The sequence below is a fragment of the Columba livia genome, chromosome 17 (assembly GCF_036013475.1).
Source record: "Columba livia isolate bColLiv1 breed racing homer chromosome 17, bColLiv1.pat.W.v2, whole genome shotgun sequence".
Classification (NCBI taxonomy): Eukaryota; Metazoa; Chordata; class Aves; order Columbiformes; family Columbidae; genus Columba; species Columba livia.
In genome coordinates this window covers 6,925,187-6,952,228 of record NC_088618.1, presented here as the reverse complement: position 1 = coordinate 6,952,228, position 27,042 = coordinate 6,925,187, and the positions used below count along the sequence as shown (strand labels likewise).

The 27,042-nt window shown below is 43.9% G+C and overlaps 1 protein-coding gene across 6 annotated transcripts in view; it reads right to left on the bottom strand.

Moving 5' to 3' along the window:
• ZNRF3 (zinc and ring finger 3) overlaps window positions 1–27,042 on the bottom strand; it is a 73,051-nt gene that overhangs the window by 45,532 nt on the left and 477 nt on the right. For 2 of the 6 annotated variants that reach the window (XM_065033042.1, XM_065033043.1), the window contains exon 1: window positions 1–27,041. This exon is cut by the window's left edge. The exons of 3 other annotated variants lie outside the window; for them this stretch is intronic. The gene's annotated coding sequence lies outside the window, so the exon portion shown is untranslated. One more of the 6 variants, XM_065033045.1, reaches the window with a different exon arrangement.

Here is a 27,042-nt window from a genome sequence, read left to right as displayed (position 1 = left end):
TAGCACTGGCACACAGCCCATGCTAATAAGTCCAGCAACGCTTATTGGCTTGGGTTTAGCACTGTGTATTTACTGTTGGCGCACCTCACCACTGAGGTATGCCTCACTGATTGGGAAATTAATAGTGTAAACTGTACTCCAAGAATGCAGCAGTGTGGGGCGAATGAGTGCTGTCTGCAGGACATTTCCCTCACATGTTAGAAAAATTGGATGGTGCAGTGAATGAGGTAAGATACTATGAGAAAAGAAAACACAGCATTGCGGTTAAAGCAGCTGAGTGCTTCCCAAGAGACTGGATCGTTTCCTCTGCCACGGAGCTCCTATGCAATGTTGGGCAAGTCATAAAAACAGCTATACAGGGTGTGACCAAAAACCCAGCCAGCACAGTATCCTATCTCCAACAGCGGCCAACTGCAGAAGTCTGGAGAATAGGAAAAGCAGAACAAATAGAGAATGATTATTCTTTTGATACAGCCTCTTAATTAAGGCTATCAGTGACTAAAAGACTTCCAGAGCTGAGACTTCACCCAGAACATCACATTTAACAGTAAACAACACATTGACACTCCATGATTTTGCCTAATCCCTTTGGGATGACATCCATACTTTTGGCTTCTACACCACCCTACAGCAAGTAACACAATTTGCTGTTTTAAAAAACACACATTCTTTCGTTAACTTTAAAGCTATTACACGAATTACACTGAGAACGCTCTGATGGTCCCTGTATCACAAGGAATAGCCAATAATCGCCCCTTGGTCACCATCTCTACATCAGACTTTACTACTCAGTCTCTTGTCTTTTCCAAGATTATAAAATTCAGCCTTTTTCAGTGAGCATCACTGCACTACATGATCCACAGCTTGTGATCTACCCGTTCCTTTTCCAGTCTCCCTTTCCACTTTTTCTGCTTTTCTCTCTGGTCCCTCCCCACAGTCTCATGGAATTTTCACTGTTACTTCTATCAGGGCAAGTTTTTCAGAATACACTTTATTCTTAAGAAAGAAATCTTAGCTACAACTTTGAGAAGTCTTTTGTGATCTCTCTCTATTCTTCCTGGTGCCTCCCTCCAGCTTGCATTATAATTAACCAAGATCCTTCCCAAGATCAGCAGTGATATTTAACCTACTGTATATACAGCTATGACTTGTTGGGAAGAATCCCTTTAACCAAGGTCCTTACATGGCACATTTAGCCAGAGATAAACACAGAGCAGGGTCTGCAGAAAAAGTGACATATGCAAAAATAAAAACAAGGTCAATGGAATCTGTGCCTGATCACAAAAATAAACAGAAAAGGCTAGGCATTGTAAACACAACAACCGCACTCACAAACACATCACACTCCTCTGCTAGGGACCTTCTACCTTTGTTAATCAAATTTAAATAACTGTCAGCGCTAATTTTTAAAAATACCCTTCCCTTCATCAGGCGTTTTGAAAATAGATCAGTTGTACATCTACAGAAAGCCAATATATATTGCAGGCACCAAAGGGCACATGAAAATAACAGCTGTGTTGGAAGAGGTGTGGTGAGGACGCCTGGGTGACTGTTGTACCCTGCGCGGCCTCTGTCAGGTACCTGACACAGACGGAAGTATTTACCATCAGTCTTCAGACAATCTGGCTCTAACAACCTTTACTATATTTTGGCTTCTTTTTGGTACCTAATACGACAAGATAGCATGTTGGTTTTTTTAATTTTCAAAGTCCCTCAAACCATCACAGCTACTATTGTACTAAAATAATGTATTACTGACTTCAAATCTGCCTCTTACTGCTGGAACAGGGAGTAACTTCAGGCCCAGGAGCCTTAAGTGAGTGAAGTTTACTTGACATTAAGGAGTCAGCCCCTGACCCCGCCATCCTTCTTGGAGGGACATCAGCCCAGTACAAGCATTCAACTCCCTGTTCAATACATTCCTCCAGATTAACAAAAGTTTTCTGTGCAAGATCACATCAGCTTTCAGTAAGTAACTTTATAAACGAGTTTGTTATGCTGGAAAATAATACTGCGCACTGTGGACACGTTTGCTGGTTCTTCAGCTGATAAGCTCCTCTTGCTGTCATTTCCCAGTCCAGAAGAAAAAGGCCAAGACCTCCACCACATTTAATGCTGTGCATGTTAGGCTTTAGGGATGTATTTTGCCATCAGCCTGAAGCAGTATGCTTTAAAACCTGTGTGTGGAGGAAATACTGGGCAGATGAAGCTCCCCCTCTCTTCCTCCCCACCAGTTACTGCCACCTGAGGTGCCATAAGTATCTTCCCCAGCCTCTTTAGGATGTGTTTGAATCTGGTTTGTCACAAACAGGACAACAAACAAGAGCCCATCACCTCTAATCAAACATTACAGAACTCATTATCACAAAAATAAAAATACAGCTATTCAAGTAAACTTCTCTTTGCATGAAGAGATGACAGACAGAATTCCAGGATTTGTATCTGCAATACTGTTGTTCAATAAGAAACGTTAGCATATTTTTTCCAAGATTAATATTCTTTTCTTTTAATATGTAATCTTTTATTTTAATATTATTTTCCAGTTTCCTTAAACAAAGGAAAATTTGAATGAACAGATCAGACACTGTAGTTGACAGTGGTACAGCTCAGTTCCTATATAAACTCCCTCAAGCTGGAGTCTGAGTGAAACCTGTTCAAGATCAAACTCATCTGCTCACTATCATCATCAGCTTCCTGTTCATTCATCAGTATATGAATGGTTACAATAGGGCCATCGAGACAAAAGATGGCTTCAGAGGGAATGTCTGACAGAGGAAGAAGTTACATCAGCCTGACGCTCCTTTGTTCAAAGGGCTCTGAACATTAATAGCAGCTAAAGACCAGGCAGCTGCTGCACAGAATTAGAAAGAGACAAAAAGAACAATTACTTCCTGGCAACGTTCTTTCCCCTGCAGCTCAAAAAAACCTCTACAGATCTTACGCTGAACAGTAAGAGAATGAGAAAAATTCTGGAGATTCAGTCATCTTCCCTCCATTCCTGCTAGGGAGCAATTTCAGTAGGTACCTACCAGACTTGCCAACAAAACTGTTTTTCTAGACCTCCTGCACTACGTGCACCAACTGTGACTCCTCTGCTATCCAAAAATAAGGTTAAGTATAACGCCACAGTACGCAGCAACCTGCACAAGGGCCTCAGAGCCGAAACAGATCTTCCCTGTGCTCTCTCAAATTCAGGCAAGCAAGTTACAGGCAAAGTAACGGACTGGAAAAAAATGTAGAAGAAAAAGCCACCAAGGGCTCTCATGTCTCTGATGCTGATAGGGAGTCAAGGCACAAGCCAGCAGAGCCTGGAAGCATGTACTGCAGCATTCTCACCATGCTGCTTGCTCTAATCTTACATTCCTTCACAAGTATCTGCTACCAGCTTCTGCCAGAGAGAGTCACTGGAGCAGAGGAATTTTTTGGTTAACTTGGCATGGCAGTTGTGTTAATTCACTTGGTTACATGAATCAAAAGGCCATGGATACTGCTGACAGAAGTGGCCGCACGAGCTCAGCAGAGCATACAGAAAATCAGCTAAAACCTCTTTTTTCATTCTGTTGCTCACTAGAAGCAAAAGCATGGGAATGCCATAGTGATGGCAGGTCCCTCCAATCCATCTTCTTCTATGGGTAGAGAAACCTCTGCTTTGTTAACTGCTGTCTGCTACAACAGACTGGAACAGCCTGTCCCACACATATATGGGTGGGATTCCCAAAAGGAAATATTTTAAAGCGGATGCACAAGTTCCCAGAAAGTCATAGTAACTGCCAGGATTCCCATCCCAGAATTTTCGTTTAGCCTCTCCATATCATGAGGGGAAAGCGCCCGCAGCGGTAACAAAAGTACATGTCAGAGCCCATCTCAGAGCTCTGTAAGATGTGCAAATTTCCTGGTGCCTGAAGGTTTGGTAACTAGAAACCAAAATCAGAGTATTTCAAGTGTATAGAAAGAAGCTCTTTCTACTAGTGTCAAGTATCAAATCAGACACATGTGTGGAAGGAACATGGCAGAAGAGAGATTCAGGGGGGTGGAGGGAAGACGTTTTGATGCCAGCCAGCAAAATGGAGAGATTTCCACATGAGACAACACAGGAATGCCAGTATCATCCCACATACTCCACAATAAAGAGGATGCATCCCTTTCTGAGCAGCAACCTCTTATTAAGGTAATAAACTGATTTAGCAGACTATAAACGTAGCTTTGATCCCTGAACGAAGCATGAAAGTCAATGATCTAACAGTCACCTTTCCCTCATGACAGATTTTTGAGACTTCAGAGTGCCGTGATTTTGGGTACTAATCTGAACTGCACTGCAAATTGTCTCATGTCTATGGGGGAAGCAAAGCTGGAGATTTTGCCAGATAGACATAACCACTGTGGTTTCTGGCACCCTGGAATACATTTTGGGACTGAGATAATCCCATTAGATCTTTCTTCCAAAACAATCAGTAAGTGAAAAGATGCATAATGGTGAAGTCTGCTTTGCTCACCATCCAAGCAGAAGAGTTTGTTCTGCCTGAGCTCCAAACATGTACAAAATCAATGCATTAATTAATATACGTTGCCTCTGTGGTAACACTCACTCAGGCATCATGCCATGCCCACAAGGTCGCACAGTTTTTGGCTATCAGGCTGTACGAGCTCAGGTCACCTGCAATATACTGCACAGACACACCTGTGGGTGGAAAAGCTGCACTACCACGCTCAAAGGGAGGTTCAGAAACACACTTCTGCATCTGCAGCACATAAAGAGGAGCGAGGTTTGTAAAGGAGATTGTACACTCCTTCCATCCCTGCACATCTCCTCCAGAAAGTCACCTCTTCTTCCTCCTTCCCATGGATACAAAGGGGAGAACAACTGTTGCTTTCCCATTCAGAGTTTGTGCCCCAACAAGGGGTAAGGTTTATCACTTCCCTCCAGCTCCACCCTGCCTGTGCTTCACTTCTTTTCATACAAATCCCAGATACTTTTAACGGGAGTTCTCAAAAGAAAACAAAATAGTTTCCATTTTAATAAGGAAGGCAGCCTGAAACAAGCATTCCTTCCTTGGCCATTTTTCTACTTCAAGCCACATGGACACCACAAGTGAGAGAATACCACATGCAGAAGTCGTGAAAAGTAAAATAAGGAAAACTGCAAGTTTGCAGTTGCTTCAAAACGCTTGAGCTCCGTGCTACCTATGAAAACCTTCCATATACCCAGGTAGCCCTGCTCTATCTCTGTGGCACATGCTTCACCTCTCTAAACAAACAAGGACTGTCTTTGTGTCTTTGTTTAAATTAAGAAAAAAAAAAAAAGCAACCTGTCTCACAGGCTGTGATTACATCAGCAAGAGCTTTCTCCTTTTCTCTATCAATCCTGCCTTACTCAGGCTTTGAAGAGACTCTGTGTGCTGCTGCCATGTGCTTTGATCTTTCTATTTTATGCCCCAGGGCCAGCGCTGATAATATCTGCTTTGCCTGCACAGTTTTGGGAAAGGCAGTAGCACCCATTCCTGTCCAAGAGCAGCTTTGTTAACACGCTGCAGCGGCATGTGTGCCCCGGTGACCCCAGAGACGCAAACACATAAAAACACACAGTCAATGCACATATGCCACTAGAACAACATTTGGACAGACTACGTTTTTCCTCCTGTTAATAAGTAGTTGAGTGTGATAACTTATTGTGAAGCCTTTCAGCTATGCCGAGCAAAGTCACTGCATGCCAGCCACACAACCCAGAAACTCAAAGAGTTCTAGATTCTAGTTTTGTTAAAGATAATTTAATATTTATTTATTTAATAATAACACAAAGGCCCATCAACTTATGTCTCTTGTAACACAGAAGTGGAAAACATCCTTGAAATCAAACTGCAACATGTCAGTTATCACGAATCATCCAAGGTGGCAAAAGGACTGGAGGTTTTCTTTAACTCCTGCCCTTGCAAAGCCAAGCAAAAAGACCTACCCAGCCAACACGGAGGGAGCCAAGCAACTCCTCCTGCAGCCAGAGATCTAACACAGGTAGCGCCTTCTTGAAACAAATAAAACAAACTACAATAGCCCCCAAATCCTGTTCTGGGGCCTTTTACTTTCACTTCTGCCATGGCACTAACCCACACTTTCTAGAAAATTAATGTGTTGGGTGTAGATTATAAGTGAAGATTTTCAGTGACAGCTGAGATGAAAGAAGATCATCTTGTCTGAGATTCTTAGGCCTACATTACTATATATACATTTTCCCTGGCGCTTGAATTGTTAAATGGGAAAACAAGGTACTTCAGGTATTAATAAGAAAATGTTTCAAGGACAGAGCCCTCTATATAACTCATGCAACAGCAGAAACCCTAGAGGAAAATTCTGCTTATTTTAGCAACTAAATTCTTGACACTTTTTGTGTTCAGAAAAAAGGCAGCAGTAGAAAGCTAATGAGTGAGTGGCAGAGCAGCAGGGAAATAAACCTGGAGACCCTGCCAGCAGCTAAGGGTTGGATGCTTAAATGAGTAAAAATGAAGGGACAGGACTATTAAGGCTAGTTAACATAAATTTAACTTGAAATTTGGAGATCCACCGTCCAGCACTAGCATCATTTATTCAACAGATACAGCCAGGCATTTTAACGTTACCCCTCATTAGCTGGTGGGTAAACTGCTTTTGATCGTCCCCTCAGTGGCACTGATTGCTAAAAGGAAATTGCTTTTCCTCAGTTTCAGATAATGGCAACAACAGCATCTCTCAGGTTCAGACCTTCCCAAAAAACACATACGAATATTGTCAAGAAATTATTACCAGGAGGCAGAGCATTACCCTAGAAAACCAGAGAGCAACTCCAGTTGCTGGAGTTCCAGTGCTGGCAGTGGCAGGAACCACTGGAGCCCAGCTTGCATCAGGTTTCGTCTATGAAAAGATTTGCTTTGAAGAAGCCGTATCAAGCGATGTCATTCACAGTTACGCAGCACGCTGTACACAATAGAGGAGGCTGCCAGCCGTACAGCACTATCAACCTTGTGGCTTTTCTTACAAACGTGCTGTCTCCCCATTCGGTTTCACCCACTTGGGGCAAGTGCCAGAACTGCCACCCTCCTGCCAGCTCTTTTATTGCCAAACTCAGAGTTCAACGTGCCTAAGGTGCAGCGGCAGGTCTGAGAATTCACAGGTTCCAGCAAATTGGGAAAAAAAGGACTTCTGAAAGCTCTTTCTGGAACACACATTGTCTAAAAGAGTCTGGCCTTCCCATCGCTCGGTGGAGGTGAATCTCTCTCACCCCAGCAGCAGCACCGTGTACTTCACTACCAGACCAGATCAGAAGCAGCCAAGGAACTTCCAACAGAACCCATATATTTGCCCTGCCTTTGGGGGAAATTATATTTTTAATTTATATTTCCTGCAACCTGTCCCAATCCAAGAATTTTCCGAGAACTAAACAGCATTTGAAGAATTTCCAGAAGAAAGCCCTCGCACTGAGACAGCGAAGAAACAAAGCCCGACGCTCGGTGGCTGCTGGGGCTGAGCCCCCGCGCCCTGCGCCGCTCCAGGTTTTACCCTCAGCCGCTCCTCCCAGCACTTCAAAGCAGAAGTATTTTTGTACAGCCCAGCAAGGAGTGTAAACTGCCCAGCTGCTTCCAAAGCAAGAGCTTTAACCCTTCGGTACCCGCCGTGCTGTGCCCTCAGCAAGGGATGTGTGTGTAAAGAAAATTAAAATTAAAAAAAAAAAAAATCACCAATAGCTTAAAAATTAAGTTTTTTGTGTTTGAGACTTAACTGAAGTGACAAACCAATATTTTCTATTTCCACTCCCTCTTTTTTTTTTTTTTTTTTTTGTAGGGGAGGAAATGAGGAGAGAAACTAGAACTTCGGAAAAAAATTTATGAGAATCACACAGATACTTTCCATAACACGCCAGAATTTCGCTTAAACGGCTAGAAGACCCCACATCCCTCAATAATGTAGAGTCGGCTATAAGTATCTAAATACCATCTCAATCTGGACCCTCAAAGGATCCTACGAATTCAGCCTTTTTTGCTGCAAACCTCAGTAAATTAACTGCCCCCCTTGGCCTCTCACTCCTCACAGCAGTGACAAGCTGGAGCACAGGCTCCCTCACAAAAGAAACTTCAAATAACTCTTTGCCGAAAATATCAAAATGTCCTGGATGTCTTTATGCTGGGAGACAACTGGAAAGGTAGAGAGAGACACTGAATTATGTCCTTCTTACTGGACAATGGGATCAATAAAATACCTTTCATGCTGGGGTTCCTCCCGAAGTTTGAGTTTCTGTGCTCTGCAGTTATTTCCCCACCACTCGAGTTCCCTGGGCTCCCAGTTTTGTTTCAGGGGTTCACAGGTAATTGGACACGAACAGTTATAACCAGCCTCCCACCAACAGCGACCCAGGGAAAGGCGCTTGGCTCATCTTTATGTTCACTGGTGATGGGTAAACTTTGATCTCAAACACGGGTAAAACATATAAAAACTGTCATCTTACCTCAGAAACTAATCTTATCTCAGATCTTCTACAAAAATGGGATGCACCATTTCAGTGCTATGGCTCCAAGGGAAGACAAAAGACAGACACCCCGTACTTTTGCACCTCTGGAAAGCTGGGCATGGGATCATTATTTCAGAACATTCCCCCACATGCTATAGCACCTACTGATCTGTAATCATTATTGCTGAGAGTCCTCTTGGAATCAGGGCAAAGACCTCCACCATGGACATGTTCAAGAAAGACCTTTGACAAGGAATTTCTCCTTTGCATTGTTCATTTTTAAGTGTATTTTTAGAAGCAGATTGTTTGAAAACTCCAAGTTTTCACTTCTCCACCTTTCCACAGCAGTGCAGATGGTAAGACAAATGGTTTGGAAGGGTTTTGAGTTATTAATATAAGCTTTATTTTCACACCGTGTCACAATCACAAGAAGCCTAAGGTTAGAATACTCCCCCAATCTAAACAAACAATGCACCGCTTACATACGAGCGGAAGCTTTACGTAGGAATTTATGTTGTTCACTCATATGATAGGATTCAGTTCCGCATACTGCTGCCACACAAGCTTGCTGTTTTTCACTTAGACACACTCTAACAACCCCTTGAAAAGGGGAAAAATTAAGATGGGTTTGAGGATATAGCAACAGCATCTGCTGCCCTGTGGAGAAGCTGCTTCAGCAACTGTGCATGCGAGTTTAGATCGTTTTTTAAGAGCAGCAGCAGTCCCACCTGAGCACGACCTGCAGAGGACCCAGCGTGGCTCAGAACAAACCACAGCACGGGTCCAGTAGACAAGCAGCTGGCTCTTACTTCTTCACCACATACTAATCACTATTACAAACTTCCCATCTCACTTTTCCCAGCACATAACAAGAACCGTGGCTGACAGAAGGTAAATCAGGGTACAATTCCTGTACTCACTCAGCTAAGGTAACACTTGTCCTCACACCCATGATTTCCTGACATGCAGCAGTTGCCATGTCAGCATCAGTCTTGTATCCCTTTCCAACACGTAAGCTAAGAGAAAACTTTCTCTTAATACTTTCACCTCAGATACAGAAACTCATACCTTTGTTCCTCAGCCACTGTCCACTGTTCCACACTGGCTATCGCCATCCTTTCTAGACAGCAAGATCCTCATTTAGTCTAACAACTACTGGATTTCTCAGTCTATTTTCACTGAACAGCGATTCCAGTTTCCACTTTTGTTGTTTGTAGCTCTTCAGCAATGTCCAAATCAGACACACAGTGAAAAACTCTACGAGTGGCATTACAGCAGAGCTCATCCTCCACACCACTGCTTGCCCTCCTCCTCCCCTTCACCACAGCCCTCGCAAGGGCAGTCTTGGCTCTTCATATTGTCGCTTAGTTAGTTATTCAGCTAACAGACTAGCGCGAAGGCACAACAGCAATCTGTTAAATAGAAGCGCGGGGTCAAAATGCTAGGATCATGAACTTTTAATTAATTTTCTACCTTGCAAATCCGTTTCACCCTGGAGTTCAAAGATGGTAGCATGCGTTCATGGTAATGCACTGAGATTCACTGAAGAACGAGAAGGAATCAGAAAGTGAGGCATCAGAGGCAAGAAAAAGACACCAGGAAAGAAATCGGAGGTAAAGCCTAGATCTTTTTTATCCCTTGCTCACCCATCCTCATTTAACATCATCCACTCCTTACCCATCGGGGTTCTTGTAACCACCCTGCAGCGCTGGGAGCAGCACACCCCGAAAGCTGCTCCCGCATCCCCCGCGCCCCGCAGCACAACGAGGGCTCGGAGGACAGGCTGGGTCTCGGGCAGAGCACGGCAGCTTTGCCTGCAATAGCAGCAGGTTTTAAACAGCGTGAATGAAGTTTATTCACCCACTACCTGCCTCGGTAATGGAAACAGGATCCTAGAGTCTTAACAGCAGAGAGGCAACTCCCTGCCAGCTAATGAGACAGAACAGGCCACCATCAGAAGACATGTCACATCTTCCTAAAACAGACAGGCAGCACAAGCTCACCCGTAGCAAAGCACAGCATACATTTTGTTCTAACCCATTTTGTTCATCCTCCCAATAATCCACCTCGTTCACAGTTAGAAGTCATCCCTCAGCATCTCCAAGGACATTTCACTGACAGGTTTCTAAATGGACAGGAAAAAAACCCAAACCAAACAACCAAAACAACAACCAAAACCACGGGTACCCATAAAGTCCCAGTCAAACGGCACATTCTTAATTGCTTTCAAAATGGCTATACACTTACAAAGGTATTCTGTATTCTTACGAAGCTGAAGGCAAGGCAGGGGAAACACCTGCAATTGTTCTGAAAAAATAACTATATTTGTAATAAAAATGTAAGTTACTGTATTTCTAAAGAGCTTTTTTTAAAAAAATACCATATTCTTCTTGCAGCAGTCTCAGTTTGAAAAGTTAAATAAAACCAACTCCTCCTCCCGGAGGCACAGTTTGTGGTGTTAATTCCATATAAAACGAACAGTAAAAAAATCTGTGAATTCACTTGCAGATTCTCTTCCAGACTAAGAAATGCTATTCTGTGCTGAGAAACAGAGCACTATGGTTGGGCATGGCAACGCCACATTATTGTACTGATACAAAGATTAAATTCTGCTGCCATACAGTCCATGAACCGCTCCTGAAAGCAGGGGAGCCACAACCAGCACGCCTCTGAAGGCAGAAACAGTGTGAAAGGGTATTCTCCAGCTGTTCGGTTTTTACAGCTTGTTATACACCCAGTGACTACGTTAGGATGGCTCCCTTCTTGTTCAGTTTCTCTCCAGCTTTCTGAGCATCTTTTCATTATTCTGTCTCTCACAAGAACACTATTAAAAAAAAAAAGTGAAGCCCCACAACGTTCCTTTGACAGACATTCAGAACTCCTACTACTTTTTTCAGCCCTTCCTAACTAAACTAGTCCTAACCTAGGTCAGAATTCTGCTGCCTGAAGAATATGTCTGGCATCAGCCTCCAGAACAGATTAATTAGTTTGTGTATTCTGTTTTGAAGACTGCAGTGTCCAGTTTATCTGGAGTATGTTTATAAAGAGAAGATTTCAAAATTCAGCAACACTTGGATAGTACAACTGCTAAAAAATATAATTCAGCTTCCTAGGCAATGCAGCCTAGCCTGACAAAAATCTTATCTAGGAGGTTACTCATTAGCAATACCCTTATCAGCAACAGTATGTTGTATTGCTTCACTAACTCCAATTCAAAGGCATCAATTGCAAGTTAAGGACTGAAAATAATTTGTATCTGATTTGCAAAAATTCTCATTGCAATAGGACTGAATTAGATGTGTGCTCCCGCTTGCTACTTCCTCCTAACACAAAAGCATGAGAGAGATGGAAATAGTGTTTGCAGAGCCTACTTAAAAGTGTTTGAGAATACCGGGATTTACACTATCAGTCCTGACCCACAGCATCTCAAAATATTCTAGTTTTGGATCCCCAGGGAGCCAGGACAGCGCACATCAGGGCTGGCATAAGCGCTCCTAAAATCCCAGCCAGGCCCAGAAATGGGTACCCCTGTGTCCACAACCCCCCGGGCGGCACAGAACACCTTCAAGGGAAGGTTTGAACCTACAGCTTGTGGATTACTCTAAAAGGATATTAAAAAATTAATTAATAAAAGGAGGCCTAGTGCAGATAAGCTTAAGCTTGACACACTGAAGCCCATACCCTCACCAGAAAAAGAAGTTTTAAATCTGTAAACTAAGGTAACGTTAGAAAGCACCAAGGCAGCACGTGTTCAATAGCCTTTTGACCTATGCATGACAATGACACGGCAGGGAAAAAGGTGGAAGGAGATAATGTTATGTCAAAAAATGATCACACTAAATATGAAGGGAATAGTCTAAGCAGAGCTGACCAAATGCATCGCATCCGAAAACACACAATTCTATCACATAAGTCAAAAGTCACATACGATCATACTTTGAATTAGTTTAAAATGTAGTAAGTTTAAAGCCCAGGGAAAAAAAATCATTTACATATGTACACATTATGCTTTTCAAACTAACTTTTCTCTAATCATAGGAGATGCTCCACAGCCTTCATCAGATGGAAGTAACCCCTTTCAAAGGAGAAGCATTTTCCAAAGTCCATTCTTTCCCTAAACATAAGACAGAATGACATTGGTCAAGCACAGCACATGATGTTTATTTCACTTAAAGGGTACAACCACACAAATAACCTAAGAGGAACAAGACTACAAAGCTGTAGACTCAACCACAATGGCTCCAGCTACTGCCTGTGTTTATCAATGACTTCAGACCACTAAATGTCACTGAAAAACATATTCACTAGAGAAACAGATTTGGAAACCATAAGAACAATTAAACAGCAAGAACATTAAGTTCTCACTTGTGCCAGTAACTAAATATGGATGCTGACAGGACCAAGGTCTCTTCTAGTAGCACAAAAATTATTCCTCCCCAGCGCAACTCCTGACAATGACAACTGCACCTTGAGACAATACGGGCACAACCACAACGCGCCTGCACAGAACACCCCCTTAGTGCCTCCGTTCATTTAAGCCCATCCAAACCCTGGACACTTGATACTATTTCAACCCACTTTAGAAAAGGGCTGGAAAGGAGCAAGGAGAAACAGATTTTCTACAAACAGAAAGCCATCCCTTCTCCCCTCCTTTGGGATGTCACCTGCCAAAAGCCCTCAACAGCATTTGGGCCCTTTTAGCAACTTTCCCCTTGGTTTTGATGACTCTGGGCAAGATTGCTCAGCAACGAGGGACCAGCACACGCCTGTGCAGGGGCATCGTCTCCATCACGGAGAATTAACAGCGATGCTGCTGTGACCCACGACACACGCAGAGGACGTGGTCGCTGTGAGAAGGGGCTCGCTCGTTGGCAAGAGGTGTCAGCACAGAGTTACTGCTGCCAAACTACATTTTACACTCCCAAAGCCCTTTCCAGAGATCTGAGCTCAAGTAACCAAGTAAATACTAAGAAAAAAAAAAGTGGTGGCTTCAAGATGACATTTTACTTTGAAGCTGGGGAAGAAGAATGAACATGTATGTGACATGCCAGCATCCCAGTCCATGGGGGCACCTTGGTGCCCAGCAGCTCACGTTCTTTCATCTAGGTGGTCGTAAGACAACATTTTATCCACGGGAAAGCCTGCAAAGTAGAAGCAGCTGTTAAGTGCAGGGACACACCAACAGCAGCCACCAGGCCTGTAAAACCATCTTAAACCAGCAACAGTGAAGAATTCATAAAAATGTAAAACCTTGCTTCACAAAGACAATTTTTTTAAATTTGTCTTGCAGTTTCATCTTAGTATGGAAACGATTGTTATTAACTTTGACGTTAAGCAGTGACAAGGAGAAAGATGACCCTCTCCCTTCTGTCTCCTATGCTTTTAACTGAACTTTCAGTACTGGGTAATCTGGAATGGGAAGGGGCATATTTCAAACCTCCTCAAGGACCTTATTTCAAAGGAAGCTCCATTCACAGCCTGGAAGAGGTATACTAGTTTTCACATTACAACACACTTTCTGTTGACTAAGATAGTTGAAAGTTAAACTTCAGGCTGAGATGACGTTCCTGTTTGAGTCACAACCTTGGTACTACTTACTGCCCACTCCTAAGCGACAAGTTTGGAGCTGGTTCTTTAATCTTAGTAAGTGGGTTTGCCAATATACTTCCTATCCAGGTTGTGCAAACATCCCAAAATGTTTCCAGAAGTTACTGAATCTAAACTCACAGTGAGATGTGGATTCTACATGGACAGTAAAGCCTCAAAAAACCCTAAACACTCAGGGGAATCCCACCCCCCCCAGGAAAAGGTTGCAGAGCTGGTTAAAACAATCTCATGTCTGTACCACACGCTGCTTGTCTTTTGTTTCTTTCCATTCCTTTAACTCTTATGGACGTCAGATGGGGGACAGAGGGAAACTTAGCAAAGCATTGCCTTAGATCACTAGGACCAGCTTTCTACTACAGCTCTACCCAAGCTCTAACAAAACATATAAAGACTAAACCGTGTTTGTTGGATAAATCCTTCCCAGAGACAGAAGCATTAAGTTATTTCCACACTTCATAAATTCTCCTGTTTCACAAGGATATTGCAGGGTATGTAAGGAGAAGGAAAACTGCCTCTGTCAACAACAGTTCAGAGGAGGGTACTAAAGAAAAACCAAGTCGCAACCCCATCTTCCCATCTCTAGACACAAGCACTGAAACTGCTCTCCAGCAGCCACACCGTCAGACTTCACATCAGCATTAGCGGAATGTGCACGAACACCCAATTTCTGAAGATACACACAGCTGCTTCACTTCTAAAGAAGTTCTCCCTTAAAATTAACTGTGAAAAAGTGATGTTTTTCTTTCTTCTGGAAGAAAGAGTGCAAGATCTTTCCCTATTTTTCTGTGTTAGTAAATTCTGTTTATTGGCTTATCTTAGAAACTCTCATTGCTACATTAGTAAGTTACAGGTCTCTATTTCCCTGCTGAATTTCCGTAGCAAGACAAGCCTTGCTCTTTGAGCAAACTATTTACATCAGATAGACAATCAAGCCCCTTCCTCCTGTGGTTGCTTCCCGGCACTATTTGGCTATGTAGGCAGTGACATAATTGATTTCACTTGCTGAACTAGAAAAGGCTGTACCAGCAAAGAAGTGCATCCATAACTGGAATGTCTAAACCCACAAACCTTTTCCACTGTAGGCCAAATTATCGTTACTGAAAGACCGTATTTTTAACAAAGCGAAGCCATTCAAATTAATACGCAAAAAATCTGCTGCTTCAGTAACGGAGTTCCAAATAAGCCTACAAGAAGAGAATTCGAATTAGGAGATCATCACGTAATGCGAAGTGTATGGAACTTCACAACAAAAACCAAGCATAACAGAGCGGGATAGAGAAATCTGCCTGAACCGCCAGCATCCACACAGAAAAGGTCTAGAAAAAAGAACAACATGGCTTTGCTTTCCCAGTTGGTCACGACAAGGTCTCTCTGGGCTGGAACATCAGCAGCACGGTACTCAGTCCATGCAAGATCCACAACAGAGGGCTGAGAGGATAAAGCAGAAGAGAAACATGGCAGAGAAAGGACGAAAAGAGAAATCTACCACGAAAGCTGGTCTGAGGAAACACCTCCATCAGACACGGCACAATCAAGGCAAAGATTCAAACCACAGCCAGGCCTTCCTAAAACACCAAAACTAGTGACTTTAAAGTGGCAACCCCTGCCGTGTCTGTGTTTGGGAGGACAGCCCGGCTCGCAGGCACACTGGAGCACAGGCAGAGGGACAAGGCTCCACAATATCCACATTCTGCTCAAATTCTGTTTCCCTGCATCCGTCTCCTCTGCAACGTGTCTGCAGCGAGGCTCAAACACGGAGCTCAGATGCAGTAACCGGACCACCCCCAAGCTGCAGAAACTAGAAAGGAAATCAAGCGGTTCCTCCCACAAGTAAGTATTTGAGCAGTATTTTTGTAACATAAAACCACTCTGATGACTGCAAATCCAAAAGAGACCCGAGAGTAAACAGAGGGAAAGAAATTCTGTTGTGTGAGGAGGAACTTCTGCTCCAGTTGAAAAGAATACATACTGGAGTGATCTGAAGCTGCCTATAAATATTCGAGAACATCAAAGCTGGTCCTGTTAAATTAAAAACGCTGTCACACAGATAGGAACTAGCCTCTAGCACTGCCAGCTTCAACATGTGAGCCTCTGATCTGAGAGGCACAGGCTCAGCTCTTCAAGAAATTTTATTCACCATAAGAAGGAAAAAAAACAAAAAAGCAAACCAGCAGTTGAGTTTAATAAGGATATTAAATACCTTACGAGTGAGCTAATTAGAGCTTAACTCTTTCAGGACACTTCAGCCCTTTTTAATGACAAAGACGGTAGTTTCTTCCCATCCTATTTCTACAGCTGGGATGGCTCCAGAACATTCCTGTCCAAGCCCCTGAAAAACAAACGCTTGTGCAGTCTTCAGAAACAGAGAAGATTCTGTTGGTTTCATCTTGGTCTAACTTCAGTCATACTGCATACATCACACATAAGCACACACACACATACATACATTTTGGCTGACTATTCCACAACAGGGACCTATGCTTAATACTAAAGCTGTCCCAGCAGACTTCAAATCTTCTTCGTTTTCCTATAGTTGCCTGAAGATAAGAAGCAGGGTAGACAACAGGAGACCAGATCACTCCATTTGACTTCTGTTATTTGAGGAGATTCAGCTCCCAGTAGCAACTGAATATAAACAAAACACGCATGGTTGAGAAATTTATCCCAATCTGCAGCTGCAACCCTATTATTTTGCTACAGAAATATCCCTGTAAATTCTCAGTATGAAACCTACAAAGATTATCACTGAGAGCTATAAATGCAGGGGGGCAGCAGGAACTCCAGCAGTGCAGCTTTCTCAAGTAAAATAGCAAAAAACCCAAATAAAATCACACCTTGGAAGTTCTTTGCATTAACTACGCTGCAATGTCTTTTCCTCAGACAAAATTCTGGGATTCAAAAGATAATGTATTTTAAATAGGCAAAAGGCTGCTAGCTAGCAGATTGAGGATAACTTGCCTCTGAGCGAAATGAGGTCTCCAGCCCTTGGCTCCGATTAAATCCTGAACTCAGTAGCATCTCCTGGCTCTGTTTCACGGGTTCACTTCTCGCTCCCAGCCTTGCTACACATCACTCAGGACATCTGCCAGCTTGGCATCCAGACCACGAACTGTTCCTCTCCCCTTTATCCTCACCGCATACAACACAGTATCTGCTCAAAACATTTCTAAATAAACGCAAAACAGTTATGAGAAAGTATGCTGGACCCTCACAAAATACAACACTGCAAGGGGAACCACTACGTTTGAAAGAGGTTCTTCTCCACGACCTTCAGAATGGACCCATCAGTGTAAAAAACAGAATACCTTCTACAATGCCAAGTCAGTCCCCCAAATCCACTTTTCTTAATCTGTCATCAAAGTGGACTGTTTAAGGCCGGAAACCTTCAGTTCCAAAGGTGGACTCAATGGAAACTTTGGTTAGAGTCTTGCATGGGGGAGAAGGGAATGGATGAAAAGAGAAATGAAGGAGAAGGACTTTTGCCACCCACACGTAATATATTTTTTATTGTCGATTTTTTAAAGCAAGCAAGCATCAAAAGTCTCAAAGTAGGAAAACATATCTTGGCACAAAATAGGGTCTTTCCTGAATTAAAAGTAGTTTTTCAAACACTGCAATCAGAAGCATTTGAAAGTTGCTTACCAAGCAGACGCAACAAATTCAAAGTAGGAGGCATGTACTTGCAACACGCATCCCTGTATAGCTAATTAAACAGGTGTCCTCAAACCATGACTGCAGACTCTAAAATATGCCCCTTCATTCTTCATCAGGCCCGTCACCTCCTCACTGATTCTTCAGTTTGCTTTACTATCAAAAATGATGCAAAATAATAAAACGGTTTAAACTCAAGTAAACCAACAGAAAGCTTAAGCTGCCCAGCAGCTTTAGGAAATGACTTAAGTCCTTACATTAATGTACGGAGTGCCATGGGTCTGGGAATCCTAGAGAGTCTGCATTAAGCTACATATTGAACGGTGCACTTGTGTCTGCAACATAACAGGCATCTAATCAACCTTTGTAAACTGGCTTTTCATCTTAAAGCCAAGTGCAACAACAGAAGCCTTTCAAACCAGCATGAAAAGAAAATAAATTAAAAAAGAAAAAAATCAATGAAAGCAATTTGTCACTATGAAGAGGACACCCTAAGCCACCAGATCCCTAGTTTCCTGAGCACTGCTCCTCAATCCTAATACAAACAGCTCCGCCGATGGGATAGGTGCAGTAAAGAGCAATTTCCGGCTGTCTCTACTGGGTATCTGCAGATCACACTCCCTGGTCACCTCTGGTTCAAGTGTCAAGCTGGCAAGAAAAACGAAAAAAGAAATAAAATATAGTTTTTTACATTAATCTTCTGTTGCCATTGTAACAATTTCAAAACATGTCTTTGTTTAAAAACAATCTCTTTTTCCTTTGCCAATCTCCTTTCATGTGAAGGGATCTCCCTTCAAGCCAGGAAACATGAGAAATAAGGCCAAGCATTCAACTTGCATTCATTCCGTTTTCATATGTAGGCACCACAAGCTCTGGTCCGACCACATTTGAGCACGGAAGCGCAGATGCACAGAAGAAGACACAGTATGTATAAGTTAATATTTAACGCTTCCTAAACCAAGCAGTTCTAACGCACTAAGTGTATTAATGCACATCCATGTACCGCTTACATAACTGGGTAGAACACACAGCAGATTACGGCCTCCAGACCTTACCTCTCCTTAACCAGTAAGGTGCTGGCCTCCTGAAAGCATTCACACTCTTAAAAACTATGTTTATGGAAGTTATTTTGGTCCAGAAGGGCCTGACTTTGAAATTCCAAAACAACGACTAGAAGACTGTAATAAAAAAGGGAGCATTTTTAAATACACGCTCCACCACAAGATGGTATAAACTGGAAGAAAATTACTATGTATCCTAATCAAAGGTTTTATACAACTACTCGAGACTTTCCTATAAGATCTGCTTGCAGCAAAGCTGCCTGCGTTTCTTCCTCACCAAGTTATGCCACAACAAATCATGACCTCTACATGCTCCACCTGGAGTCATTTCAAAGCTCTTCAATAGGCAGAGCAATTAATACCAAGTTACCCTGTCCCGTAATCACATCCACCGGCCGAGTGCCCAGGGAGAGCAAGTGCCGGCTCTGTCCATGGGCACAGCTGGCTACAAGTGCTGTAATTATATCTAAACCATTAGAGTCACACAGATCCAGTCTCAATATAAATATATAGAAATGAAAAGTTCTCCAAATGGCTCCATGTTTAACAATTTTTGAGCGACGCTCCTCTCTGGGATTTTTTCCTAGCTCCATCTCCCAAACAAGCCAAAGGAACACATAGAAAAGGAAGCAGTCAGCATCCAGCCAGCAAGGACAAGGTTTTCAACAGCACAGACCTTAAACGTCTGTGCGGAGGTTTAACTAAACTTATGGACTATGTGGAAAAATTACCTGAACTCCCACAAACTATTTTTTCCCAGCTTGACTCCCTACCTTTATTTGGAAGTAAACAGAAATTGTAGTGGTTGGCCTGAGTAGAAGAGCCAGTGCTGTATCTTTCTGCTGCTTTCTTAACCTACTTTATTCTTATTCCGCTAAATAGGTCACATCAGTGTTTTTTGCTCTTTCCATTGTACCTTCTCCTCCATACTTAGGTGTCTTTTACCTCATTTTCTTACACTGTGCCTCCCACCTTCTCCACAAGGGACCATCTCAGCCTCCCGCGCTGACCAGGCTCTGGCAGAAGGACTCTGGTGGTGGTGCAAGTGTGTGCAAATACCACAGACACCGGAGCTTCCTCCAAAACCAGGAACCCACCACTGAATTTGGTACTTTATCTTTGGAACAGCACTCTCCCCTGCAGTAGTGTCTAGAAGCATCTATTTATTATTGCCTTAGACTCATTTAGAAACAGTTTGTACAGGTGCCCTCAACTCTCCCTTAGTACATTATAATGTATTGTAATAGTCTAAAGCTTGAAAGTCCAAAGTTTTTAACTAGGTAAATACGATTTACTAGCCCTTAAAATTCCACTATAATCTGAGAGTTATATTAGTTATTTTCACAAGGTGTTTCTTTTTCCATAAGATATGAAAGAACACATAAAACTGTCCAAAGGAAGGAAAGAGAAGGATGTTCTCGCAGAAGGTTTAAGCAGCCAGGTGCCCCTTCTCACCATGACCTCTGATGTGTGTGTCTCCATCATTCTTAAAGTGTTGCCACGTACTTTAACAGGATGGTTTAATGCTAGAGATAGGTTATGGTTGGACTCCATGATCTTAAGGATCTCTTCCAACCCAAAGGATTCTCTGATTCCAGGGCTCAGGTACAGGGTTCTCGGGGCAGAGCAGTGCAGCTGCAAGCAGACACCCCACAGCAGCCAGCAGCAACCAAGTCCTTCCACACCACTCCAAGAGACACCTTGGGTATTGCAGTATTAAAGAATTAATAAAACCCAGGGATCCTTATTTACAATACTGCATTCGGAAGCCAATGAGAACAGGCATCTCCTCGTGAACTAAAGCAGCAATGATGTGGCTGGGCTGGAGCTCATGGCGTGAAGACAGCACCCAGTGTCGAGGCAAAACAAGAGGACAAATGAACACTTGGATGGGACGTCTTCAACCCTCCCCATGTACTACCCCACACCATGGCACATGAGGGACTAAAGCATGACTGAAACTTAGAAACAAAAAGGAGAGGAGGAACAGAGGGAGGGGCAGAAACTGGGAAACAGAATAATGGGATCAGAGATCAAGCCCAGGATGCAAGCAAGCTGCTTGTGCATTACACGCTCTGCAAAGGCTGTTCAGGTACAATCACTGTGCAAGTCTTTACCTCAATTATCTCTTATTTTAAATGTGAATTATGCTTCCTTTATCATCTCGGCCTTCTCCTGCAGAGGACCCAGACCTGTAGTCACCTGTTGCACTCCCAGAAAAAACGCCTTCCTTTTACAGCACAAAAATCTCGTCTGTAGCGTGGAGTAGGGGACCCCAGGCCCGAGAGACACCAGGCAACTCTGGGCACGGGCAGACTTCATTCTTCTGTCAGAAACCACTGAAGAACAAGCACGGATCAAGCTCAGACCAGGCACAGCACACCACAGAAACTACAGCAGAGGAACCTCCTGTCCAAAGGACTAAACCTGCCTTTTGCATCTTTTTTTCACCTATCAACTCTCTCCCATAACAGAGAGGATTAACCAGCCCAGCCAACTCACAGAGCAAATTGAAATCTCCAGTTCAGGTTTCAAAACCTGCAAATACACTTTAAAGAACTGAGATTTTGGAAAATGCATGACCAACATTTGTAAAATATTTTGCTATTCTATGCACAAATCAAGGCTGTAGTACAGAAGAGTTGTGTTCCTACCAGCCAGATAGTCAAGTCTTAATAAAATGATAGCCAGAAAACAAAAGAAAAACTGAAGCTTAATTAGATGAGGTTTCTGATCCGTAAAGCAGCAAAGCAACACATACAGAAGTTACTCACTGTTCTGACTACATAACACCAGACACACACCTGATGCTGTTATAACCAGAAAGGAGCTGTCAGTGACTTGCCATTATTAGAATAAGCATTTTTTAAAAAAGAAAACAAGCTTTCAAGACAGCAGCAATTAAGTCTCTTCCATTCATGATTCGGCCTTGTTATCAGTTTAACACAAACTCCTTAACTTTCGGCAGGCCTTCAGAACACCGGTGGGACTCGTGGTTCTGTCTGACACAAGCTCAGGTGAGAGACTCGAGCAGGACAGGGCTCAGATTCGACAGCTGAAGATGGACATCTCACTTGTCTCCCCACATTTGCCAGTTGTGAGCACTTGTTCACAACATCAAAGACCGAAGATCAGAGAGGACGAAACCTACAACCTGGTCCCACTGCTCATACAAGACAGAACAGACACGTTCCAAGTCTCCTATCTTCACACCAAAGCACCTTCTCACCCCCGCTCAGATCCGCAGGGCATCAGCTCCTTGGTTTCCATCAGAATGAAAGTGCCTCGTTCCAACAGCAGCTCTAACTCCAAGAAACTTCAGTTTTGCTTTCTCATGGTGTCACTGAAGATCCAAAAACTGGTACTAAGAACTCAGTTTTACCAGAGAAATGTATTATCCCTGATGTCCTCAGGATCATTACTGCAAGCCACAGCTTTACAGTTAAGGTATGGAAACTAACACAAACCCAGTCACAGGTGTGTTCATATTCTAAGAGGATAACTAGCTAAGAAAACATTCAAGAAGACAGTGACTCAAAGCCACAAATAATTCCACTTCCTCTATTTGAATGGCCTTCAGGCACTCAGCTCAAGCAAGAAGACACGGTTGGTCCTCTTGGCTGCCAGGGACACCGTTGGCTCATGTTCAACTTGCCGTTAACCAGAACCCCCAGATCCCTCTCCATGGAGCTGCTCTCCAGCATCTCATCCCCCAGTCTGTCTGTACAGCCAGGGTTGTCGTGTCCCAGGTGCAAACTCCGGCGCTTGCCCTTGTTGAACTTCACGTGGCTGGTGATTGCCGAGTTCTCCAATTCATCCAGATCCCCCTGCAGGGTCTCTCTGTGCATCCAGCACAGCACGGCCAGCCGGGCAGAGAGGGGATCGTCCCGCTCTGCTCTGCACTGGTGTGGCCTCACCTAGAGCACTGTGTGCAGGGCTGGGGACACAGCATAAAAAAGATACTAAGCTAGTAGAGAGTGTCCAGAAGAAGGCTACAAAGTTGGTGAAGGGTTTGGAGAATAGCAGTATGAGGAGTGGCTGAAGTCACTTGGTTTGTTCTGCCTGGAGGAGACTAAGAGGAGACCTCATGTGGTTACAGCTTCCTCACAAGGGGAGGAGAAGGGGCAGGCCCCAAACTCTTCTCTTTAGTGACCAATGACAGAACCTAAGGGAATGACAGAAGATGTGCCAGGTGAGGTTTAGGTTGGACATTGGGAAAAGGTTCTTCACCCGGAGGTGCTGGACACTGGAACAGGCTCCCCAGGGAGGTGTCACAGCCCCAAGCCTGACAGTGTTCAAGAAGAGACTGGACAATGCCCTCAGACACACAGTGTGGCCTGTGGGGTTGTCATATGCAGGGAATGGAGCTGGACTCTATGATCCTTGTGGGTCCCTTCCAACTCAGGACATTCTATGACTCTATGAAACTTAACCTGTCTGTTCACAAAACAAAACAAAAAACCAAAACCAACACACATTTTTGTTTTCCATTCTCAAAGGACACCAATACTCCCTTGACTCAGCCTCCTGTGACCATTGCCAGACATCCATATCCCTGCAGGGCTGTTTCAGGTCACTGCTTTCAGTGCCACTAAGATCTCTGCCAATGCTTCAGAGCGTGAATCCCACCTGACAGACATTCACAGTCTCCAGCAACTTTTGCATTTTGAGAAAACAGAGGAAAGGTTCAGAGCTATTCAAGTAAATAAGGGGCGAGAAGGAGATGGAAGGAAGACACAGGCACACAGACCTGCATTTGGTTCTAAGTCTCCCCATCCTCTTCAAGAGAAAGAAGATGGGCAATATCAGTGCTGCAAGAAACTGCCATGCAAGAAGTTGGGAAGTGTTGCACATCTGTTTTCCTCTTGTAGCTTTAAAACACTAAGTTATGCTTGTTCTCCCCAAACTGTTACCTTCTGAGCACAAAAAATATATGCAATTGGAGGTTATTATGTAATCTACGTATCACTCCAGTTCAATGGTTACATAAAGTTCATTATTCCCCTGCTGGGGCTTCCAAGCAGAAACAAACCAACCAAACCCCAAACTTCTCTTGCACAAGAAAAACCATCATATTCCTAAATCTTTCCCTCCATGCTGCGTCTCTTCAAAATTGTACGTGTTGGTAACCGACCTATAGTACTGTATTCAGCAGTGTATCTAAGGCAGGAGTAGCAAAAAGAAAGACTGAGAGAATTAACAATGATGAATGTGTATCATTATGTGTTGGAGTTTTGAATGCAATCTAAAACAAGCGTTAAAGTTTATCCTCTTTTCCCAGCAGCTCACCTGAGCAGTACCATCACCACCACAGCTTTATAAGAAGCACCACATGTGATGCTCCACACCTTAGTTATCGAGCAGAACAAACAACTGGAAGAGAATCTTGCCAAGTGCAAGTAGAATTAAGATACATAATCCCACTCCAAGCAAAAAACCACTGCTTGTCACATCAGTGATGCTTACCATCCTCACACTGTAAGTCTGTGGCTACACAGCATCATTTGACACAGAACTACAAACGAGCTTTTGGTCTGAATGCTACAAGAAGTTTCAACCATAAGGAGTTCATCAGCCATAATTTGCTTTAAAGCAAAATATCATTTTAGAGGTTTCAACAAAGTCTTGTTTTCACAATCACTCTCTAATCAGACGTTTTCAATTTCCAATCATAACCATACTAATGGCCAGGATATTGCCCCAAGAAACACAAAATACTCCAGCGCGCCAGATCCCACTGAGATGGTTAGACCTTCGAGCAGTTTAAGGACCAGCTGACACAGCAACCTAGGGATGAATTTGCTGAATACAAACTGTGGCCACATGAAAGAAGGCATATGAACATTTCATCTCTCTGAAGAGTTATTCTGGTAGACACTTGACCCTAATAAGACTTGTTCACAATACCATGAGAAGCAATATAATAGCATACCACTACTGGATAGGAATCTGACCAATACCCAGTTTAGGAACGAGCGTATGACCTATCAAAAGCTGAAAGTGCATTGTTTCTTAAGTCGGGTTTTGTTGTGTTTTTTTTTGTTTTTGCTCAGACTTTCAAGACCAATGAGTAAATGGTGCTATTAACATAAACAAAAGTTAGTCTTTGTGTAGTCCCAAAACCACAATTCCTTTGATCCATTCTTTAATGTGTGCCTGATTTTCACTAATTTCTAGTATTTCATTTTAAAGAAAAATGCATCCTAATCTTGAAAGAGCTGTGTGCCCTGACGAAGTGGTGGGGGCAATAAGAGCTTCCTTCACCGACCGGTGCACCATCAGCTACTGCTGAACAGGCTCTGAGTGGCATCAGCTTCATGACCCTTTCCTAAATCTCACAGTGAACTTTAAACAATCACCCTGAACAGCAGATTCATATAGTTCCATAAATATACAGCTTAACTGAAAAAGGGGAGGCAAGACAATGCTGTGAATATCTTTATAAATTCTGGCTCTGAAAAGCTCCCTTCCGGGGGGAGACGAAGGAAGCAAAGCACTGACAAACGTGCTGCGTGTGGTCTGAAACCTCAACAGTGACAACGTGACTGGCAGCGTTCAGTCCGGCTGCTCCGCCGCAACATCCACACGCTCTCCTCCGAGAAACAGCACACACGGCGGCTCACGCTAAGCAAGTAGCCTGTTCCTGAGGTATGCGATCTAGTACGTGTACAGAAGAACAAGCAACACAGGTTTTGAGTGATAAATGACTGTAAAAGACTTGCCACATAACCTGGCATTCACGGTGGCCCTTGCTACTGAGGGGGCTGTTTGCTCGGGGGTGAGGGGGAAGCAGACAGGTGACGTTACACATGGTGAGGCCTACAAACATCAATTTAATACACTTGTTTCAAATTATGCAAACCTGAGCCTTAGCAAAACAGTACATTTTTTTCTCCACTTTCACTTAGAATCTCAAGGGAAGTACGACCTCAGTAAATGGCCTCTGTTCTTATTCTTAACACTAACACAAGAAGGACTTCAGAGTCTGTTATCCCCAAAAACACAGCCCTAAGTCTTACCCATATTATTCGATAATGCACCAAGAGGTTAGAAAACATCAATGTCTGTTTCAGCCCCTACTAGCAACACCTTTGTCAAAAAATGTCAGAAAGAGAAATTAATTGGTCCATCATTCTTTTCTCTAGAAGAATAAAACAAACCCCTTATATCAGCAGCTTGTCCACACAACTCTTCTGCCCGCAAGAGAACTTTTATAAGAAACCCTCTCCGTTTAAACTGTTTGGAAATAACAAGCGCTCAAAAGTGGTATTCTTTACTTTAAAAGAAAAAACAATTATTTTGATAGTAATGTACTTGTGCTTGCAGAGTTGTTTTTAGAGCTTAGTCACAACCAGTAATCTTTTTAAAAATGTTATATATACATTTGTATGTATGAGTACACATACAGAACTCAAGCAAACTCCACAGCTGTTAATGAGAAATAAGGATCGCTATTGGCAATCGCTTAACAGTTAAACTTATTAAAACACCATTTAAGTAATTTTTCTTTACTTAGCCAAAGGGGAAAAAAAATAAAGCAAACAATTACAAGCGACTACAAAGGAATTAGATAAGCACTTCAAGAGTTTCAAACAGAGCGAAGACTGACTGCGTTCAGATAAAAACAGAAATTATTTATCTGCTGAGAAAGCCAAGAGCAGCTTTATAGGAAACCTCACTGCAAAGCGGCTCCTGGCGCGGGAGCCGCGGGCCCGGAGGACGCGGCAGCCCCGGTCGGGGGGACGCGCGGAGCGGTGCGGTGCGCGGAGCGGTGCGCGGTGCGGTGCGCGGTGCGGTGCGCGGTGCGGTGCGCTGACCCGCGCCTGTCGCCTCCCGGGACCGCCACGCGGTGCTCGCCCGCGCTGCCCGGGGCGCGGGGCAGCCCCGCACCTCCGCGTGCCGCCCCGCGCAGACACCGCGCCCGGCGGCGGTGCGAGCGCGCGTGCGGAGCGGAGCGCAGGCGCCGGGGCCTGTCTCGCGCGGAACGCGGCCCTCGGCTCCGCGCTGCTCCGCGGCCCGGCCCGCTCCCGCCGCGCGCCCGGCTGTCAAACGGGGCTCCGCGCCGGCCCGGTCAAGGTGAGGCCGGGGCTCGGCGGCCGCGGGGCCGCCCCGGGGCCTTTGTGCGCGGGCGCGCATCTGTCACCGCGGCCGCGGCGCCCCCAGGCCGCGCGGCGCACGTGGGGCGGCGGGCCCGGCCCGCGCGGGCTTTGTGCCGCCAGGTGACGGGCGGCCGGGCCCGCGGAGCCATCTTGG